General features: G+C 41.2%; 1 protein-coding gene across 8 annotated transcripts in view; it reads left to right on the top strand.

Annotated features, from left to right (window-relative positions):
- The window catches only part of LRRC8B (leucine rich repeat containing 8 VRAC subunit B), an 80338-nt gene that overhangs the window by 22934 nt on the left and 34712 nt on the right, over window positions 1-22692 (top strand). For 3 of the 8 annotated variants that reach the window (XM_079776617.1, XM_079776612.1, XM_079776619.1), the window contains exon 2: window positions 19657-19711. The exons of 3 other annotated variants lie outside the window; for them this stretch is intronic. The gene's annotated coding sequence lies outside the window, so the exon portion shown is untranslated. Of the gene's footprint in view, window positions 1-32; window positions 90-19656; window positions 19712-22692 lie in introns of all 8 variants that reach the window. 2 more of the 8 variants (XM_079776613.1, XM_079776615.1) reach the window with 2 other exon arrangements.

Raw genomic sequence — 22692 nt, 5'->3', positions numbered from 1 at the left:
AAAATCTCATTCACATGTTCTCCTCTCCCCAGGGCTCCAGTTTGTATTTCCAGCTGCCTACTAGATCTCACCACCTAAATGGCCCAAAGGTACTGCAAACTCCGCATTTAAAAAACCACGCTCATCACCCTCCTCCACTGACCAGTCTTCACCATTACCCTGTGGCCAAAATAGGGGGGGTCACTTGTCCTTGAGTCCTGGCTCTCCTTCTTGTTAACATCTATACCTTCTAGGCACATTCTTCAACCTTCTGATTAGTACCTGAGTAACTCTAGAATCTACACCCATAAGCTACTTAGCAGAGTACCTGCTTAAAATTTCTTAAAAGTGTAGTAATTCAAAGTGCTTAAAAGTATTTGCTTTTATTCCCTCTTCTTCTCACACCCAGACACTTCTTAGTTCAAGCCTTCTTTCTTGTTTTATCCCTTGGACTATTGATCTGGTTTTCTACCTACATCAAACATTTCCATGTTCTAATGAATCCTCCATGCTGCTACCAAAGCAGCAAATTCTAAATTTCTAAATTTAAAATTTCACACTGACCAACTTATGTCACTCCCTTGCATGAAAACCTTTATTGATTCTATAGTATAGTACCCCTGTGTCTTTATGATCTGAACCTAAATGATCTTTTCATCCCATCTTCAGCTTTTTCACTGGGTTTACTCTCGAGAGTAATATTCAGTCAAAACTTAGTTACGTCCAATCCCTAATAAGGGTATGGAATCTTAATTGTGTTAGTAAGTCATCCTTGATTCAAAGTGAAAGAGCAGAATTCACCAGATTGATCATTGGTCTGCCAGTGAATATTGGAATATTAACTAGTACTTTATGATAGAGCCTTTTACCAGCCCAACTTAGTTCCTCTCTCCTCTCTCCATCTCTCCCATTGGCCAATACATTTCATATTTTCCTTGTGTGGGGGCTAAATATTAATTCTTCTCCTGCCACCTTAGAAGGTTTTCTAGTTGGGTTAATAATCAAATGAGCAGAAAAGTTTTAACTGGACAAAATTAATTTTTAAGACATGTGCATGGGGAATTCACATAAGCATGAAAATTCCAAAAGACAGGCAACATTGGATATATATGACATTTTTGGACAAAGGAGAAGGGGGTGGGAATGGGGTATTAGATTTCAGAATTGAGAATGAGTGATTTACAGGTTGTTAACATACATGGCAGGCAAATTCATGCTAGGAGACTCAGAAACAATGGAACACATGGGGTATCTAACTAACAATACCCAGAAGCCCTCTTATTTACCATACTTAATTTAAATGAGGCTAAAGCCAACATCCTAAGATCTTCCTGAAGCAGGTTTTTGTCCATTTGAATCTCTTGAGTAGGAAAGGGGGGAGGATGTCAAAGGTTCTTTCTGAGTCTTGTTTCTTAATAAACAACGTCAATATCTCAAAAAGGCAGCTTCAGGGTGGCAAAACTTTGGTCCCCTTCACCTGATAGTACTCCTCAACTTCCTTCATTCCTGGCCATTTTCACTGACACTCCCCTCACTGCGGGTCCTCACTACTTTCTTGCTAAATTACTACTGTTGGGTCTTACCTGGTTCCCTTGCCTTCATTCTGTCCCACTCCCTTCTGCTGCCCCAGTGAATCTCTCGTGCCCTACCAGGTTAATTTTCCCAAAACATTGCTTTCATTCTGTTTTAGAATCAATCATTGCTTCCTTTTGTGAGTCAAATCAAGTCATGCACTTCATTCTTAAATCTGAATGTCCTCACTTATTTGTGAAGTCATCTTTCTCTGGTTATAAAGATTCTCTCCTCAGCAGGACCTGCTGCCTCATGGCTCTTCCTCACTCAAGACCTCTCTGCTCTTGCCCATCCTCAACTGGAGTTGTCCTTTCTGATCCAGTTCTTGCATATCCCCAAAGGCTCAAGGTGCGCACCACCCACGCTGCTTTCCTCATTCCCTGAACGATGGCTGTGGACCTTTGTGAGAGCAGCTCCGGGTGGTGGGAAGAATGCAACGTTTGGTGTCAGTTATGAGAGCAAGCTCTTGATTGCTAGACATGTGACTTAGGCAGCTTATTTTTTCCCCTCTAAGCTGGTATCCTTGTCATAAAGTCAAGTGCATGGTTTAAATGAGTTATGGGGGGGGAAATGCTCCATAAACTTTAAAGCATTATGCAGCTGTATCTTGTTACCTCAACTATGCCATGTAATCTTCAATTATATATTTTCCTGTTCCTTATTAATTTTGTGTATATTTCCCACCTTTTATGAGTGTTTTAAGGGTAGATATAAGGTGAAATACAAAAAAAATCTCATTTATTGATTATTGTTCTTTCTGTCCTATTCAGCCCATACCATAACCAATGTTCAGTAAAAGCTCTTCTGTCAGGAGAATCAAATGCACATACCAGTATCAGGCGTTATAGTGAGAGTATAGCATTTGGTTCAGGGAGTGAGAGAGTAACAGGAAGAAAATGAAGCAGCCAGAAAGAAGTAGACTGATTAGGGGACTAGCCTGCCTCAATACTGACTTCTTTAATGTGTCCAAAGACAAACTCAGGATTTAGACCTCCTAGGCACATTCTTCAACCTTTTTAGACAATGGCAATAGAATTGCCTCTGTTTCTTAGGAATAACACAGTTCTTACACAGAGAAGACTCGCAAATGTTTGTTGAATTCACTGTCCACCTAATTTTTATACCGTTATGTGTGCACATACACAAAATGTGTATACACGCATGTGTGTGCCAATGGATTTGTCTGTCACTGCCGATATTTATCCATAGTTTCTTTTTTCCTTTTAAATTTCATTCTCATGTGGAGCAGCAGTGTGTCTGCTTTGTCTGCAGAATAGCACTGATACCCACATTTGCATTGTGTTTGCGCAGTGTTTGATGGGGGTACCTAATCATTTGCTGAAGTCTTAGATAGTTCAGGGTCTACGATATTTATTAGATTGCTAAGAAAGTATTAAAACATTGTATGGTATACAATATTAAACTTACTCAAATTCTGCTTATAATTAAGAATAAAAATAAAGAATAATAATCCTTAAGTGAGAATTTATTTTAATTTTGCACGGGTATCTTCTAGCCCCTCTCTCACAGGCAGCCCACTCGGAGTAAAGGATATGGTAGTGGAATGCAGGAATTTATGATTCTGCTGCTGGTGGAAATGGGGCCTTTGCAGTGTCAGGAGAAAAGCATTTTCAAGGACCCATATGGGAGGATGAGGTGGTAAGATTTATCCGGGTGGAAACAGAAGGCTGCCCCCAGGTTCCCAATGTCTTATCTTCATCCATCCCACTGTGAAAAAAGTCCAACCTTGTTTTCATTAAGCCCCGTACAAAGGCCGGGGACCAGAAATTCTGTGCCATTGGTTCCAGTCCATGTCTGTCACCATCTGGCAAGCATAGTCTATCCCCAGCTGCACTCTCTGGCTAGCACTGTGCACGAGCCCAGGCTTGGAGTCCGTGAGGCTGCTGGACCCCAGGTGGCTGTTAGGGTGGCATGGGTGCTATGAAGAGAGAAAGTGTGAACGAATGGGGGGAGGGAGTGTTATGGGCACCAGAGATAATGGAGCTTTGTTAAACTTGGATTATATTACCTCAGGCTCGGGAAGGATCAGGCACCCTTTCAAAATAACTAGTCAACTTCCCAATCTTTTCTGGGCTGCTGAGGGGCCCAACCCCTAACCAATCTATTTCCAAGATCTTCTGGGGTTCTGTGTCCCTTATCCAATCCCAGGCTAGGTACCTCCCCTTCATGGTCACCATCTTAGTTCCTGTTGCACATGCCTCATCATAGAAGCACCTCTACCTGAACCATCTTGACTTCTACTAGGCAAGCTCCCAGCAGAGGAGTTTCTTTTGCTGTTTTTATTCCTCCCCTGGTAATGACCAGTAACAATCCTTCCTGCCTCCTTGTGGAGTGGGGAATCGGGGGGGGGGGGGGGGGGGGGATAGGTCCTGAGGGTGGAGGATGCCCTAGAGAGTGTGTGAAGCTGTAACTTCCTAGTGAAGCAAGCTTATTGTCTGATTCAGCTCCCAGACCATTAGATTCAACAATGTCCAATTCCCTTTGCTCTCTTCCTTTATTAATATCTAGCTGCCTATGCTAACAGTTCTGCACAGTATCCATCTTAGAAGAGAAATATTAATTGTGACAAGTCTTGGTTGATAAACTGTCCTTGGACAATAAAAGTAATCATTTGATGCTTTGTATGACTCTTCCTATCCCTGGTCACTGAGTCTTCCTACTCCATTAAAAAACAAATTAATCAGACAGAAAAATTGGTTTCTGTTTTCAGGGAGTTTTCAATTTACCGTAGAATGAAGGGAGTAATGGTAACCCCAGCAAAACAACTAAGAGAAATTTGCTTGTTACCGTCGAAGCAAAAGGTACATTTCTCCAAAGCAAATCACTAAAGATTCCGATTGCTTTGTTGAAGAGTAAATTTGCTAGCATGAAAATGATAGCTTACCCCGTTCTCCATTCACCCAGGCAGGCTGGGTGAGTGCTCGCATTTCAGATGAACCAGCCTGGATATGAAAAGCTATTGCACAGACGATTGGGGACATTCCCAAGCAACAAAACGAAGACGTATGCTTTTGAAATTCCTCATATCACTGCTTTCATTAAATTGACGTTTTTAAAGGGAATGTATTTTTAAGTGAAATTTTAATAGTGCCTCAGCTGATTCCAAAAGCGTTCTTTCATTTGACTCGGCTTTCACAGCGGGATCATATTTGGTTTCACTTCCTGGTTTGTTCTCACAAGCCTGTTGCTGGGAAATATTTAAATAAAATTATTTATTTATGAGAGAAGAATATTATTTTATAATGGGTGAGAGAATTTGGTTTGATTTAGATATAGTTCATATAGTAATTTTTATAGAAATAAGATTTCTGATGCCTAAATTTGTAATCAGTTGCTTAAAGAAAACTCTTTAAAAAAAAAAAACCACTAAAACTCTTTGGCACTGAACTTAAGTTACCTTGTAGTGAAGTAATCTACAGAACTGTTTGAATAGGCACCAGTGATGAGACAGATGAAATGCTGGCCCATATTTAGAGTAATTGTAACTTGATTCTAAACAAAGGTTTGACAGTGCCTAATGATTTTTCCAGAGGAAGGGCCCAGTATATTCTTAAGATGATGACTTGCTAATGGTGTGTTTCACATGGCCACTAGAGTATCTGGCACCCTTTTGTGTATGTGTTTTAAAGACTGTTTTTGTGTGATATGGCAGTGCATGAAATATTTGGCTATTAATTCTAAACGTCATATTTCTACCTCAAAGCATCTAATTTTACCCAAGTCTTCAGGTACCATCCTGTATAAACCAAACCAAAACAACCAACCAAACAAACAAAAACATCTAATGAAATCCATTTCTCTTTCAAAAACATCAATAAAGACTTTCTGGGAGAATCTGCTCTCTCAAAATCTGTTTCGTCCAGCTACATCATTTTACTGGATAGTCTAATAGTTTAACATTTTAAGCATAACTTTTTCTACTTGAAAATTTCTACTTTAATTGTGAATTTCATTTATGTTTTATTTTACAAGGTGATCTGATATATACCCTAATGTAGAATTAGGCTTCCTGCTATTATTCTCTAACCCCCTCCCCGACACTTTCAAATTAATTTCCCTAATATACAATAATATACCCTTAAATATATTTTTTTCCATGGTACCCCTGCTCAGGTACCATCAGTGATTCCCTACTGCTTGTTTGATCAAATCTAAATTCTTTTCTGCTCTCATTAGAATATTCATCTATTAATTCCAAAAGTGATATTTTTACTCCAAAACAAAGTGATATTTTTACTCCATTTCTCAGATACCTGTTATATGCTAAGTTGTGGGTTATCTATTGAAAAGTTCATAGCCTAACATTCCAAACTTTCTCTAATATTTTACCCTACTCGACTTCCTGATCTTATCTTCATTATTTCTGTATCAAAAATACCACTCCAAATATATGTCTCATCATTAACTTCTTAAATTAATCTTGGCTTCCTCCTACCTTCTTTATTTGTTTCTCCATTCCTCTACATTAAAATATTATGTGCCTTATTAACCCCTTATCCCTTCACCTCCCACCTATATAAATTCTGTACAACTTTCTTGGCCCAACTTATAAATTCTAAGCTGTAACTATTTTATGCCTTTGGCATGTATTTCCTTAAGACACAACTGTGTAATCCGTTTGTTTGATCTTTCTTATATTCATGCTTTAAACCACCAAAGCATATGCTCCTTTTGAGGGTCCTGTCTGAGTTTGATACCTTTCTATCCCCTGTAGCCGTGGTCGGCAAACTGCAGCTCCCGAGCCACATGCGGCTCTTTGGCTCCTTGAGTGTGGCTCTTCCACGAAATACCACGGCCTGGGCGAGTCTATTTTGAAGAAGTGGTGTTAGAAGAAGTTTTAGTTTAAAAAATTTGGCTCTCAAAAGAAATTTCAATCATTGTACTGTTGATATTTGGCTCTGTTGACTAATGAGTTTGCCAACCACTGCCCTATAGCTTCTTGGGCAATGCCTTGCATTGAGCAGAAGCTAGGCCGTGATTGTTGAATACACCTAGTGTCAGAGTGGATGCAAGATAAGACATTCCTCTTACACTTTCTCTTGGGAACTACATCTCTGGCCATGATACACATTGGTGGTACCTGGAGTTCTCTTCATTTCTAACTCTGTTCAACTAACATGACTAAGTTGTTGCCTTCCTTGAATAGATAAAACTTTCCGCAGTAAAAACAGATGGTGTTGTCAAATATAAATAGAAAAATATTATTTCTTGTGATGGGTAAGGAAAAAATAGATACAGAAAAACACACACACGCATTAGCTGTCTTGGCACGATCTTTCTGCCTTTCAAGTTGAGTTGCTGAGAAATAACTGTAGATTTATTTGATGTGCACAAAGGAGAAACTTAAGTTTGACTAGAGATCATGCGTGTCGTGTAGCTGAATTTGTCACCAAGCCAGACAAAGCCCCACCCTGATTTAGAAGTCCTGTGTTAAGCTTCCAGAGGGGAATGTGGCTTCTGTCTCTTGGGAAGCAATCAAAACTCTAAAATTCCCAGGAAGAACCTGGTGTCTCTCTTTTGCTAACACCAAGTGAAGCTGCAGGGTCCTGCTGAGTTCTGAAGCCCAATGTGCAGAAATCCTACCTGTCACCTTCTCTGGAATGTGTGCATTCTACCTGGTTCTTACCAGTTATTTGTGGGTTCTTTTAGAAGCCTGACCTTACTCTATCACTTCAGTATGCCCTGAGCTGCCTCTAGGTATTCTTAATGCTGAGCTAAAGTCCCCTTCTCTGCTGATAGGGCTCAGATAAAGTCTTCACTTGCTAAAGGATTCGGGGGCCTTTCCATGTCATGTAGAATTTGGTGCATTGAAGACAAGATGATGTAGCTGTACTGGAAGGTGTTGTGGTGCTTGCTCCAAACAAGGGGGTCTAATTTTTATTCTTTTGTCTGTTCACTTAATATATATTTTTTAAATTTATTGTTGGCAGTATTACAGGTATCCCCATTTCTCCCTCTTTGCTCCCTAATACGTTTTTAAATTAAGTTTATTGGGGTGACATTGGTTTAATAAGATTATATAGGTTTCAAGTATACATTTCTATGATCTGTATATTGCATTGTGTGCCTGCCACCCAAAGTCACATCATCTTCTGTCACCATATATTTGACCCCCTTTACCCTTTAGTACTGCTCACCCCCTTCCCTCCAGTAACCACCATACAGTTGTCTGTGTCTGAGTTTTTATTAGTTTCTCTTGTTGGTTCATCTGTTGTTTTCAGTTTTATATCGCCCATATAAAGTGAAGTCATATGGTTTTAACTTTTTCTGTCTGACTTATTTCACTTAGTATGATGCTCTCAAGGTCCATTCATGTTGTTGCAAATGGCAGTATTTCTCTCTTCTTGTGGCTGAGTAGTATTCCATTGCATATATGTACCACATATTCTTTATTCAGTCATCTATCAAAGGATAGATGTTTCCATGTCTTGACCACTGTGAGTAATGCTGCAGTAAACATAGGAATACATACATCTTTACAATTAAGTGTTTTCAAAATTTTCAGGTAGATACCCAGAAGAGGGGTTGCTGGGTCATATGGTAACTCTACTTTTAATTTTTTGAGGAACCCTCCATACTGTTTTTCATAGTGGCTGTTCCAGTGTACCTTCCCACCAGCAGTGAATGAGGATTCCTTTTTCTTAACAAACTCTCCAACACTTGTTTTTTTAAATATTTAATAGCAGCTGCTGCCTGCTAAGCCCTGGATATACAATGGGGAGTCTGATACATGTAGAATAGACCTTATAGAGCTTATAGTTTGGTGGGAGGAAAATAAACCTTTAACCAAACAGTCATATGAAGGTGTGTGATAAGAGCTATGAAAACAAGGGAGGGGGGACTGAAAGACAATGTTGTGAAGGGCCCGGTTGGAGTGGTCAGGAAGACTTCTCTTAGAAAGTAACTTCTATAAGTCATTGACTTAGGATGGCAATGGCTTAAATGGCTGCCCTGTTTTGGCCTTGACAGTGAGCTTGATCTTTTGAATCAGGGATGGGGAAACTTTTTTCTGCTAAGGGCCATTTGGATATTTATAACATCATTTGCGGGCCATAAAAAATTATCAACTTAAAAATTAGCCTACTATTGACACACCATTATAAAAAAAATAAATTAGCCTGCTATATCTGGTCAAACATTGGATTAACTTACCCTTAATGCCTTCGCAGGACCAGACCAAATGATTTCTCGGGCCTTATATGGCCCGCGGGTAGGATGTTCCCCACCTCTGTTCTACGTGGACTGCTTGGCACTGTTTCAGATTGTAACTACTTCACATAAGAATTAGCATTGTGTGAGACTGTTCTTATGTAGTGACATGCTATGAGTGGTATGATAAGAAATATATACTTGGCCTTTGCCCCTGGTTCCTGGCATAGAGCTCCTAAAACCCTTGGAATGTGCTGATAGGAGCATCTTTTGTTACTCATAAGGAGCCTCCTTCAACCATACCTGAGTTTATGCTAATCAGGTGACTCTCGGTGGGCCTCTAGATAGCTGCAGAATGGCAGCTGGTCTCCAGAGGAGCCAATCAAGTGGTTAGAGGATTAGAACTTTCAGTCTACTCCTGACCTCTGAAAAGAGGAGAGGGGCTGGAGATTTTCAATAACCAATGGCCAGCAATTTAATCTATCATGCCTATGTAATTAAACTTCCACAAACACCCCTAAATAACAGGGTTGGGGAGCTTCTAGGTTGGTGAACAGATTGAGGTGTGGGAAGAGTGTAGTACTTGGAGAGAGCCTGGAAGCTCCACCCCTCCCCCTCCCCAAAATATGTTGCCCTATGCATGCATCTCTTCCATTTGGCCTGTCCTGAGTTGTATGCGTTACAATGAAACAGTAATGCTAGGTAGAGTGTTGTCCTGAGTTCTGTGAGCCGTGCTATTCTCTAGTGAATTATTAAACTTAAAGAGGGGGTTGCGGGAACCCCTGAATTTGTCAAGTCGTACAGAAGGGTAGGTAGTCTGAGTACGGGGACTTGTGACTGGTGTCTGAAGTGGGGACAGTCTTGTGGGACTGAACCCTTAAACCTGTGGAGTCGGACACTAACTCATGTCAGAATAGGGTCACACTATACGACACCCAGTTCATGGGAGAGAAAATCATGTCAGAAAAAAGACCTCTCACTGTGTTTATCCTAAATGTAAACCAGACTTTGTTCTGCTCCAGCAGAGGAGCAAATGGAAACCAATGAGTTTGGCCAGCAGCCATTAACCAAGTTGCAAATTTGCAGCATTGATTTAACACCAAGGTGAAAGTGGACTTTTTACCTGAAATAGTAGATGACATAAGAACCCGTTCTTTCAAAACTGACTTTCTCTTATAGCATTCTTGCCCAGTGCTTCACTCCCCACCCGTTCTTCCAGGGAAAGTAGGATCCTGAAGAGATAGCAGTGCTGGCTGCCTGGAATGTTTTAAAAGATCTTCTGTGGGTTGGGCTTTATCAGGCTTCACTTCCACAGTTGGCACTGTGAGCCAAAGGGCTTAGGTGTTTTTGTTCGTTTGTTTCTTTTTAAATACCCAGTTGATGGAATGTAAATGGTCCATTATCAGTCCATTATTGCCAGGTTGATTTGGAGAATCATTTATTTCTTAGCCTGTAGTTCTGTGTTTGGGCCAGGGAGCTCTTTGCAAAGTTTCTTTTGACTTTGCAGTGAGATTTAAATGTTAGGAGGTGCCGGTGACCTTGTAACACTTGCTGTTTTTGTTTCCTTGGAGCCAAATGGGGGTAAATAGAGCTCACTTCATGGGTTATTTTGTTTCAATTTCAGATAATGTTCCAAGGCCGTCCTCTTTTAAAATTATTTTACCAGCAAAAGAATTGGCTTTCTTTGTGAGTTCCCCTTTACATTGAATGTGCCACTTTAATGATTCCAAAGTACTTCTACAATATTTATTTTTTTTACCACTAATATCAACTCTTGGGGCCAGTGTGACTGTCCATATTGTGAAGCGGAGGACAGGAGGCCTGGATCGGGCCAGTGATTTGCCCAGGCCCATGCGGACGGTGGTGGAGGCAGGCCTGGGACTCCTGCAGGGCACCTTGTTCACACTGCCGCCGTGGAAAACCAGTCTCTCTCTCTCACTCGTACATGGGGGTGATGGTGGAGAAACTGAGGCTTCACTCAATCAACAAGGAGGCCCCTAGGTTCAGCGGGGACAAAAGACATATAAATAAAGTAAAATCGGGCAGTTTGTACTAGCCTAAAGCAGCACAGAACATTTCCAGGGTAATGCGCCCGCAGGAAGAGCAGTCGCTCTGTATTCCCAGAATAGACTGCTGCTGACCAGGAAGTAGAAGAAAACTTCTGTAAAAAGGCCAGTATCTGGGAACATTAGACACTGGTAACATGTAGATAGACACAGAGCAAGAGGCTTGAAACACCGCTTCCCTTGTGGTTGAAACTATCAGAAACCAAGGCGTAGGCAGCGAGAGCTGCCGAGGTTAGAGGTAGCCATACAAACGTGGGGGGTTACGTGGTGAAGCATCCTTTCTTTCTATCCCAGCTGCTCTCAAGTGAGTGATGGTCACAGTGATCATGGGATATGTTATTCAGCCGCCCAGCCCTTTGGGGTCAAACTAGCATTCCTGGGCAGGAAATAGCAAGACCCAGTAAAACAAGAGAAGCTGGATAGCACGCGTTTCCATCAAGTTCCATCGCCAGGCCTCTCCCACGCCCCCATGAGACATTATTTTGTCTTTATAATAACAAAGAGCAAATGGGGAGGCGCTGTGTTTTAGAAAGAGCTCTCTGGCTGCCATATGGAAACAGGACTAAGAAGGGCAAGAGAGGAGGGTATTTCAGTTGTCCTCCTCAAAGCTGGGCCAGGCTCCAGCCAAGGCAGTGGTATCAGGGATGCAGAAGAAGGGGCTAGTTTAAGAAAAGACAGACCTGACCGATTTGAGGGATTAGAGGATCAGAAGGCTTTTTGGTTGGGTGCCTCAGCTCTTGATACTGCTCTCTCTTTTCAGCATCATTGGGCTCTCAGTCTTGATGTTGCAGGTTTGGTGTGGACGTGAGCAGCAATGGCGGATCCAGTTTGGGACATGCTACATTTGAGCTGCCTCCGCACACCTCAGTAGATAGCCAGGAAGATCGTGGGGAGATGATTCGGAAGCTTAGGCTTAGGGAGCTCGGCTCACCATATAGTTTGGGAATCATCTACACAGAGGTGGTGGGTGATCTTTAACCATAGAGGATGTCACCCCAGAAGGCATATGCATCTACTGGCCAAGAACTAAATGTGAGGAACCCCATTTCTCAGTGGGTGGGTTTGTATTAGGGTCCTTCCCTGGTTCCCAGTTACCTTTTTTTTTTATTTTAAGTATGCTTTTATTGATTTCAGAGAGAGAAAGGGAGAGGGGGAGAGAGAGAGAGAGAAACATCAATGATGAGAGAGAATCATTGATCGGCGGCCTCCTGCACGCCCCCTACTGGGGATCAAGCCCACAACCTGGGCATGTGCCCTGACCGGGAATTGAACTCTGACCTCCTAGTTCATGGGTCAGCACTCAACCACTGAGCACACCGGCCAGGCCCAGTTACCGTTTTACCTTCAATTAAAATCAGTGCTTTCATTAATTATATGCTTGACCTGATGACCTTCTTTTCTTGCTATGACCCACTTTTACTTTCTTTTTAGCAAGACCGATTTCTTAGTTGCCAACTGAAGACTATTCAGTGCTCTTTCTAAGAAAACCAACACCATTCTTCTTGGAGTTAATGCTTTTCCTGGGCTGTCACTTTTTCCCTCTAAAGCCCTGTGCAATTCTCACCACTCCAGAGGAGTCTTTTCAGATTAGGTGTTCCCTCACTCCAGCTGCAATCAATCAACTCATAGACTAGTGGAATGCAGGAAGCGGAGGATCAATCCATCATCTGGCTCTCTAATATCACAAGTGAGGAAAGTCAGGTCAAGTGAGGTGAAATGACTTGTCCAACATTATACTGTCCATTAGATGCAGAGAGTAGAAAACCTTGTGGGGGTTGACCGACTTAATAGATTGACCTCTTAATAAGAAAGATTAATAAGAGGATCAAATATTTTCCAAATCCATCTAAATTTATTTGTGACTTTTATAAACAGGTGGGTGCTTCCATGGTTATTTTTTTGGGGGGAAAAGATCTCATGTGTTTACCTAGATAGTCACTAGAAGATTTTTAAATGTGTTAACTTCATATATGGCTATTTCTTCTAGTGAAAAAAAAAAAGATCTGTGCCCTTTTGGGAAAAATTAGTAGGATCATATCTCTCCCATTCAAATCCTTCTAATTCAAGGTAACAAACAAAATTGTTAATTAAATATTTAGTTTTTATTATAATAACCTATAAATTCTAAACGAAGCAAATTTGACACAGGAAAATTATATTTTGGTGTGTTGGCATGTTTTTAGTGTAATGGGGCTTACTATATATTTAATTTATTATGTTCATTTTAAAGCAGTTAGAACACAGTTTTCTTGTTTACATGATTATAGATATTTTTGGTGGTAAAAATATATGTAACATAAAATTTATCATTTTAATCATAAAAGTGTGCAATTCTGTGGCATCATCATGTACATTCTCATTATGCAGCTATGATTATAGTTTCATATATAGATTTATATATTTAAACATACAGGTTTATAGACTTAAAACATGACCTTTGCTTGGGTGGCATTGGCTCTATCTGTCTTGTCTGCAGCCTGGATCTCGATTGGGGAGATAGGCATTGCATCAAAAATTGAGGTTGTTTGCACAGGTTAATTTTTTAAAAGGGGGGCATCAGTGTATATTATTTTGGCTTCATAATACTTTGTCTTCCCTATGGGCCATATATTAAATAATTGAGGTAATTTGCATTTATAATTAATGACACTGGAGTAGTAACTGGAGTCATGTGACATATTGCAAAATTTGGCCTGGAAAGTACTAATTTAGATAGAGAACCAAACCCCATAACATCCAATCTAGTTTCTCTTAAGGGGATAATACTTTAAAGCCCACCTTTAAAAATTAATTTTAGATATAGCTTCTACTCTGTTAATAACTTACCATTTTGAGCACTTATTTTGTACCTGCTGCTGTGCTAAGCATTTGATTTATAGTTACCTCATTTAATTATTGAAACAACTTCATTAATATCTATTTTACAGATGAGAAAATCGATACTTATTGATACTTACTGCTACTAATCTAAGGTCAAGCAGATGGTAAATGACAAAGTCAGAATTTGATCTCAACTCTTCTGCTACATTCCCTTCCAGGTCTCTCAGATATCCTATCTAATAATAGACAAATATGCAAATTGACCATACCTCCGACACACCCACATGCCACGCCCACCATCCAATCAGAGCGAGCATGCAAATTAACCCAATCCAAGATGGCTACAGCCACAGAGAGCAAGGTTTCCTAGGTAACAGAGGAAGCCAAGCTTTCTGCCAGCTGTTGCAGGCTTAAGCCTCCACTCAAGCTACAAAGTTTCAATTATAGAAGGTAAACAAATTCAAACAAATGGCGGCAGAATGGAGCTTGAGAGAGCAGGCCAGGGTTGCCGCCGGCAACAGGGGAAGCAAAGCTTTCTGCACACCCTGGCCGGGCCCACCGGCTTAAGGCTACAAAGTTTCAATTGTAGAAGGAAAATAAATCCCAGATACCAGGGCCTCCACTTGCGTTGCCAGGGGGCATTGCCCGCCTGCAAACCACCACAGGCCCCTCACTCAGGCCGCCCCACGCCCCAAGGGAACCCCACCCTGATCAGGGACACCCTTCAGGGCAAACCAGCTGGCCCCCACCCCTGTACCAGGCCTCTATCCTATCTAATAAAAGAGTACTATGCAGATTGATCATCACTGCAGCACACAATATAGCTGCCCCCATGTGGTCAAAGATCCTGCCCCCATGTGGACACAAGATGGCCACCACAAGATGGCCAGCAGGAGAGAGCAGTTGGGAGGCACCCGGCCTGCAAGGGAGGGCAGTTGAGAAGGACCAGGCCTGCAAGGGAGGGCAGTTGGAGGTGATCAACCCTGCAGGAGAGGGCAGTTAGGGGTAACCAGGCCGGCAGAGAAGGGAAGTTGGGGGCAAACAGGCTGGCAGCAGAGTGGTTAGGGGGTGATCAGGCTGGCAGGCAGAAGCGGTTAGGGGCAATCAGGAAGGCAAGCAGGTGAGCAGTTGGGAGCCAGCAGTCCTGGATTGTGAGAGGGATGTCCGACTGCCCGTTTAGGCCCGATCCCAGGGATAGGGCCTAAACGGGTAGTCGGACATCCCTTGAGGGGTCCCAGATTGGAGAGGGTACAGGCTGGGCTGAGGGACAACCCCCCTCCGTGCACGAATTTCGTGTACCGGGCCTCTAGTTCATAATAATTTGAGGACAAGAACTAGGCCTAACAAAGTAACATATTGAAAGTAACAACAAATTGAGGTCATGTAGTACTCCTTTATTAAGTCATTAAGAAAGAAGGTCATATTTCGGTGATGTGGCATTAATTTTTTTGAACCACATTTTAATAGGAAGGCAGGAAGAAAAGCCAGGTAAAACATTATTTAAGTACAGATTAAACGTAAGTACAGCTATTCCTCCTGTCATTCAATTGGTGGGTAATTGTTTCTCTGTAAGAGGTTGTGCGGGCAGGATGCACCCTCGCTCTGGATATCTATCATGTTGATCTTAATTACGAATAGAGGCAGGCAGGATGGAGGGAGCACTTGTTGATCCTGTTCCACTAAATGGAATACTGAGTAATGAGCTAGGAAAAACTATATAGACCTGAGGGTTTTTTTAGATAGTGCCTTGTAGTTTCTCTAAAAGGTAGATGGCAGATTTTTAAAAAAGAGGGATGTCATAGTCTATATAAAACTCCATTTTACATAGCTCCTTGGGGAGGCGGTTGTAGCAGATGGCTCTTAGAGCTGGTGTGAATTCTGGGTTTGTTTTGTGAGCTTGAGCAAATTCCAGTCCTCCGCTTTCTCACCTTCAGAGTTGAGATCATAATACCTACCTCACTAAGTACACAGTAAATTGAAAGCCTTCCCCTTTCCACCTCCTGCCACCTTTTTCCATTCAACAAGTAATTATTGAGAATCTCTTGTGTCTTATGTTCTGTCCTATACACGGAGTTCTTCTAAGAGCTCCAAATGAGAGGCAGGAAGGCATCTAAGCAGCTCTTTGTGTTGGAGTTTCATGGAAGTGTCGTAGAACTATCTACATGCCCTAAATGCGGAAGAAGCACGAGGTCTGGAGCAATTACATGTTTTGGTGGTCAGTGGACAGCAGTGTCCATTTGAAACATCTTTTGTGTTTAGTGGTCATTTAATGGTGAACGTTAAACCTTTGTATTTTGTGGTCAGAAATGAGCTCAGTGTAAACAGTAGGCTGATCTGCAGCGCATAGCAATTTGATTTTTGTCATTGGGTTAGGAATACGTTATGCCAGATATAGCAATCTTGACAGTGGTCACTGTGAGAAGTTATTGGTTTTATAGGACTGAAACCACCCAAGGACTTGCAGAGCTGTCCGTTGGATCCTAGCTCCCAGGGTTAGGGAATTACATACATATAGAGCGCCTGCTATGGGGCAGGCTCTGGGGAAACAAGAAATGTCCTTGCCGTCCTAGAACCCCCGGTCTTGGGGGAAGGTGAGCAGGGCAGGATGCACACCATCCTTGCTTGGGTGATAACTTGATAATTCCATTGGTTCCGGCATTATTCCTGTTGCATTATACTGTTAACTTGTACAAAAGAAGAACTGTGAAGTTATTGGGTAAGATTTTAAGGTCACCCAGGAATGCTGTGGCATTTATTCAGTGACCCACCTTTGATTCCAAAACGACTGGCCATCATTCTGAAGCAGCCAGTCATGCTGAGTTTGACAGCACTTCTCCATTCTGATTTGTTAGATGTCACGTGTGGTGGGGAAGTTGTCAGCTACGAATTTTTCTCCTTTCTTCCTGTAGGGTGAAGGCTTAGCATCTGCTTCTGCCCCAGGGTGATGGAAATGCGTGAGGCTCTGTCCCCTCCACTGTGTTTGCCCCCTTCCAGACCCATCATGCGAGTGCACCAGTGTGTTCACAGATCTTTCAGAACCCTGGTTCCTAATGGGGTTTGATCCTGATCTGGTGTTATTTGTTCACTCAGTAATTATTTACTAATTTTTTTTAACGGTGGGGACAGGACAGGACAGGACTAGACATGGGGTCGCTCTAGGTGAGCTAGTAACGTGTTACCCTGGGCAGGCTAATGATTTGATGTCACTTCAGACTGTTATTCTTTAAGTCCTGGTTCATGACATTGTTAAGAGGCGAAGGCAAGCACTCTGTGACAGGGAAGAGCGTAGCCAAAGAGGCCCTCTGGTTCCCCCTCTGCCCGTTCTCAGGATCTCAACGGACCGGAAGTAAAATAGCAGATTCCTTATCTTTCCTTCCAACCACATTCTGAACAATTCCTGAGAGAGGTTCTGGTAGATACTATTTTTGTTCAATCTAATTCCGTTTCCAGAGTTGTTTTCAACACCCCTTCAATGAATCGGTGCATGGAAGCCACTGTGATATCCAGGCCCTGAATCTAGCACTGGGAAGAGACACTGGGGTAGGTCCCAGGAGTCCTGCCCCAGTCCTCAAGGACCTTGAGGCAATAGCTTATGGTAGACTATAAAACAGTGTGAGAGAACTATTAGTAAAGTGTTCTAGGGAAAGAGATGGAAGAGCAGTGGAGTCAGCCTGTGGAGGTCAAGGTGGCTCAGGGAAGTGATTCATGGTCGTGATCCCAGGGTGGGACAGATGGTAAAGTGACATGTTCCTTTCAAATTGATGAAATGGGCTACTTTAATTTCACATCACTGAAAGTCTTAAACTTTTGAATTGCACAAAGCAAAGTGACTAGGATATTGCAGTGATTCTTGCCGTATTTGATGACCTGCAAAATGACATCAAGTGACTATGAGGAGATTCTTGACTTCTTGCTAAATCATTAATTGTAGAATTTTATTTAACTTTTCACTACAAGACAAACTCACCCAAATGGAAAGCCCTTCTCAGATTCCAAAATTTTACAGTAGTTCTTCGATTTACTACAAAAGAGTTTGTTTTGTTAATCTCCATTCTTTCTACTGACAAGCAAGAAATAAGAGCATTCAGGCTTCTCAATTTTCACAGTAAAAACCTTGGGGCCTTTGTTTTCTATCAGAAGGCTGGTTGCCCCTATTGTTCCTTAAGCCATAGTCACTGGGGAGTATTCCCTTATAAATCTCTTTTGGGGAACCTTCTGAACAGAAGCTCTTACTTGAGAAAGGGAAGTCTCAGTGTTTTGCTTGTCTTCCAGATTTGGAGATGACTTTCTGGAATTGACTTTTTAAGGGGAAATATATGTCTTGTGTCCTGCTGCTGGGGAAAGAAAATGTTTTTGAGGGAGGAGGGAATGCTAGTTTTGTAACATTCATTAGCATAGCAAACTGGAGGAGCCACAGATGCTGTCTCTGGGCAGCTGGGTCTGCAGAATTACTGTGAGTCCCAGGCTTGTTTTTATCCTGCCTAACATGGACTATTTATTCTGTTCTGAGAAGCATTGCCATTTAGTATTTTTGCATGCTCATCCTTCCAACTTGTTCTTTTGTTTGTTGCTGGGGAGGAAAAAAGCCAATAACTTCTGCTATGGTTCCTAAAATTAGAGTGATTTGGCTTTAGCCTGGATAAAGAAACTGAAGTACATTTTGTTGTTGTTGTTGGTGGTGGTGGTGGTGGTGGTGGTGTGTGAGTGTGTGTTTACCTGACAACAATGGTTGCACTCTGAGATGACAAATTGTCATTCTGAGAAAGCTTTTTTAAACTTCTACATTTATATCTTCTCAGCAATATATTCTTCTGGTTTAGGTAAATAAGTAGAAAAAAGAATGAAACTCATTAATAAAACATTGGCAAGCATTCAACCCCACTTAATCAAAGAAATGCAAAATAAAGCAATAATAAGATCATTTTTTCATGGAATTAGTGAAGTGTCTTTTATTTGTTGTTGTTGGGGTTGGTTTGTTTTTTGCCTTTTTTTTAATGGTGATTCTAACATCTGGTGGAGTTTCACTGATATATTGTTTATAGGAAAGAAAATTAGCATAACCTTCTTGGGAAATAATTTGATGTTACATATTAGAGGCCTTAAAATATTCATGTTCTTTGACCCATTACTCTCACTTTCAAAGTCTATGCAAAAGAAATCATACGAACAGAGTACAGAAATGTTTACAACATTATTAATAATAAAAAGAAAAAATCTAATATTCTGTAGCGAAATGGTTTTGTAAACTATGACATACCCATGTATGAATTATGTTTGGAAAAACTATAACAACATCGAGAAAGCCTGTAATAAATGATGAGGCAAAGGAGATCTGTGTTTTGCCATTGAATTTTACAATGGCACATTGTGTATAATTAGCAGTCCAGCAAAAATAAAACAAAAAAACCTGGAATGAGAAAACAATCTCAAATATTAAATCTTTCTTCCTTCCCCCATGTTTTCCTTTTTTCTATAAGAAGCATAAATATTTTCAATTGGTGTTTCTATCTTTTATTTATGAAATGAGTGGTGCCTTAGATATAATGCTTATCTCATTTTTCACTAAAAATTTAATGTTCACATTTTACACTTTATAAGTTGCCATGGTGATGAGATTAAATCTGTAATTTCTGATAGTGATTTGTTTCTTTCCCTGCGTGTTAGTTAACACCTTTTATGAGAGGTCAGAAGGTGATCTCTTTAACAACACTCACTTTTTAATTTATTTTTATTTTTTTGTTAATCCTCACCTGAAGAGATCTTTTTCCATTGATTTTTAGAGAGAGAAAAACATCGAAGTGAGAGAGACACATCGATTGGTTGCCTCCGCACATGCCCCGACCAGGGCCAGAGATCGAGCCTGCAACTGAGTTACAGAATCAGACCCTCGACCCTTCAGTCTGTGGGCAGAACCGGCTAGGGCAACACTTAATTTTTTTAAAAGTTACTTTTTAGTATGTTAAAAATTTTAGTACCATATAAATTGACAAATTGTGTTGGAGTCCTGTGATGCATAAAATATAACAATATGTTTATGATTTCTCTTTAGGAATTTTTCAAATAGAAACTAATTGCAAAGTTTCCAGTTGACCAGCATTCATAGGGTAAGATTAACATTCTGAATTGTGAACACATGGTAAAGATAATTACTATTACATTGGTAGCCTGGGGCAAACAAATAATGAATACTTAGTATGTAAAAAAAATAACTATTTTTATAGATGGCATGAGTAAAATCCTGATGTTTTTAAACAAGTTAAACAGAAAATTAAATCTATATACATTTTGGTAAAATGTTATCTTACTGTGCTTTGTCAGTTTTGTATATAGGAAAGTGTGTGTGCGTGTGTGTGTGTGTGTGAGAGAGAGAGAGAGAGAGAGAGAGAGAGAGAGAGAGAGAGAGAGAGATTTTTCATTTTTAACATTAAAAATCTAAAGAATATAATAAATGTCTCCAACAGACTTAGACTGCATGACTCCATGTCTGTATTTTTCTGACTTTTGTTTAGGTGGTATTTTTAATGCATAGAGTTGGTTTGCCAGGTTTTCATAAGTAAGAGATGGCCATGCTTTCCTAGAGTAGGTAAGTCAGAAATAAATAAGTCCTTGTTCTGTTGCTTCCTGCAAACATCATTCTTCTTTTATAGTTGTAGAAGATTAATCTTAGATTAGCTCTGTGGCAGAGCTTTTGACTTTGATTTATGCACTGTATGAAATAGCATGACTTTCTAGTGTGAGCACAACATATGTCTTAAAAGTGTGTCACCCTGAACGTAGAGTTGAGGCGGAGCAGTGGTGAGCACAGTGGGCCTGTTCCCTGGCATTCTGAACACCCTTCTTTTTATAGTTGAAGATGGAGATCCTTTGACTTCTTGAGTATAGCCACATTTTCCTGCTGATTCATTGATTTGACTATAAATTTTTAAAAGCTAATATCATCAACTCTTCCTGCACTTATGACTCTTCGGTGGCTTTTCTGTCACTCCTGAACTGTGTATTTTCCAAACTCTTTACCTTGGCAGCAAGTCCTCTGTCGCTCATCTTCTTTCCACAGGCTCCTGATATTCCAGCTGAGGAGCCTCCTTTCTGATCCTCACACACCCTGAGCTTCTTACTCCTTCATGGAATGACCCTCCACAGCATCATCACATGTCTGGCTCCATTTAGATCTATGCTTTAATGGCAGTCCCTCTAAAGAGGCCTTCCCTGACCCTCCAATCTAAAGTAGCTTTATAGTCTTTGTAGTATTTCTGATTTTATTGTGTTATCTACTTGGTTATCGTCTCTCTTTCCTTACTACCCAGTAAGGCACTCAGAGCAGGGGTCTTGTCTACCTTACATACCTGTATTTCCCCGACCACTTAGAAGGCATTGTAAATATTCGTTGCATGAACAGATTAATGTTCTGACCCTTCTCTGACAAGTGCTGTTGCTCAGTTATGTTTCACCCATTCTCTTGGGTTATTTGGTTTGTATGGAACCAAATGTAGTACTGTTTAGGTTTAGCCTTCATTGCACCCATTTTGGCACAGAAGTGACGCTATAAGATGGGGTGCTTTCAGCTATGCATATTTTCCCTCCACAATCCTATATAATAAAAGGGTAATATGCAAGTCAACCAAACGGCAGAACGACTGGTCACTATGACACGCACTGACCACCGGGGGCAGACACTCAATGCAGGAGCTGCCCCCAGCCTCTTGGTTTTTACAGTTGGCCAACCTTTTGGTTTCTCCCCCCAGCTGGCAGGCTCCGATCGCCTGATGTTGAAAGGGGAACTGGGGGTGGGTGGCGGTGGGGGGTGAGGCCGGCAGCCGGGGGAAGATGGCCCTGATCACAGGCCAGACCTAGGGACCATACCCGTGCATGAATTTCGTGCGCCAGGCATCTAGTAGGAATATAAATCCTATGAAAGCAGAACAAGGCCTTGTATCTCCTTGGTATCCCTTTGGAGTTCTAGCCTCCATAATTGAGTACATATAAATGTTAACTTTAGAGAAAGGTTTAAGATGAGTCACTTACTCATATTTTTTAAGAATTTCAATAATACACTGATTTGTCTGCTCCAAAGTTAAAAAAAACACAACTCATTTTGAATTATAATTGAAAACTTGTAACATAGAATTGTTCTGGACTGTATTTGAAGCTTCATGTTCCAAAACCCTGTTTTATTTTTATTAGGAAGGTCTATTATTAATTAGGCTACATGGCCAGAATCAGTACTGCTAACCATCCAATTCTTTTCAAATTAAGAAACTTGGCCATAAGTCCTTGTTTTACCCTTTGACCCTAGAGAAGCCACTTGAACATCTCTGAACTTTCATTTCCTTACTTGTAAAGACTTGGACTTTGATCTCTCTGGTTTCTTCCTAGAGTATATAGTCCATATGATTCTGCTATTGTGAAGGTAGGTCACCTATGGAAGAATTAGGAGAAGTGACTGGAATGATGATCTCTGCTTTCAACCAGTCATTTGAAAGGAGAGCATGTATGATTCACAGGAAACTGCAGAGGCACTGATTTTGGCTCTATTTTATGGCTTTCTTACTGTGAGGTGGGGGTGGGTGTCAGGGAGACATTTTTGTAAACAATGAAGGTGGTGGAGAAGGGCTTGAAGTTACACATTCTCTCTAAGAATTATGCAGCCACTGGTGGTTTATGCTCAACAAATAATCCTACCTAATAAAAGAGTAATATGCAAATTGACCCTAACTCTGCCACACTCACAAGCCATGCCCACAAGCCACGCCCACCAGCCAATCAGGAGCAAATATGCAAATAAACCCAACCAAGATGGCTACAGCCACAGAGAGTAGGAGGGAGGCTTGGGTTTCCCCGGTAACAAAGGAAGCCAAGCTTTCCACCTGCCATTGCCGGCCTAAGCCTCCACTCAAGGCTACAAAGTTTCAATTATAGAAGGTAAACAAATCTAAACAGAAATGGCGGCAGCCACTGAGCTGGAAAGAGCAGGAGGCAAGGGTTGCCCCCAGCAATGGAGGAAGCAAAGCTTCTGCAGCCCTGGTCGGCCCAGGCCTCCGCTCCAGGCTACAAAGTGTGTTTTCAATTATAGAAGAACACAAACCCC

Source organism: Cnephaeus nilssonii, assembly GCF_951640355.1.
Source record: "Cnephaeus nilssonii genome assembly, chromosome: 7".
NCBI lineage: Eukaryota > Metazoa > Chordata > Mammalia > Chiroptera > Vespertilionidae > Cnephaeus > Cnephaeus nilssonii.
The sequence above is the reverse complement of the archived record's forward strand: the minus strand, read 5'-3'. Positions and strand labels throughout refer to the sequence as shown.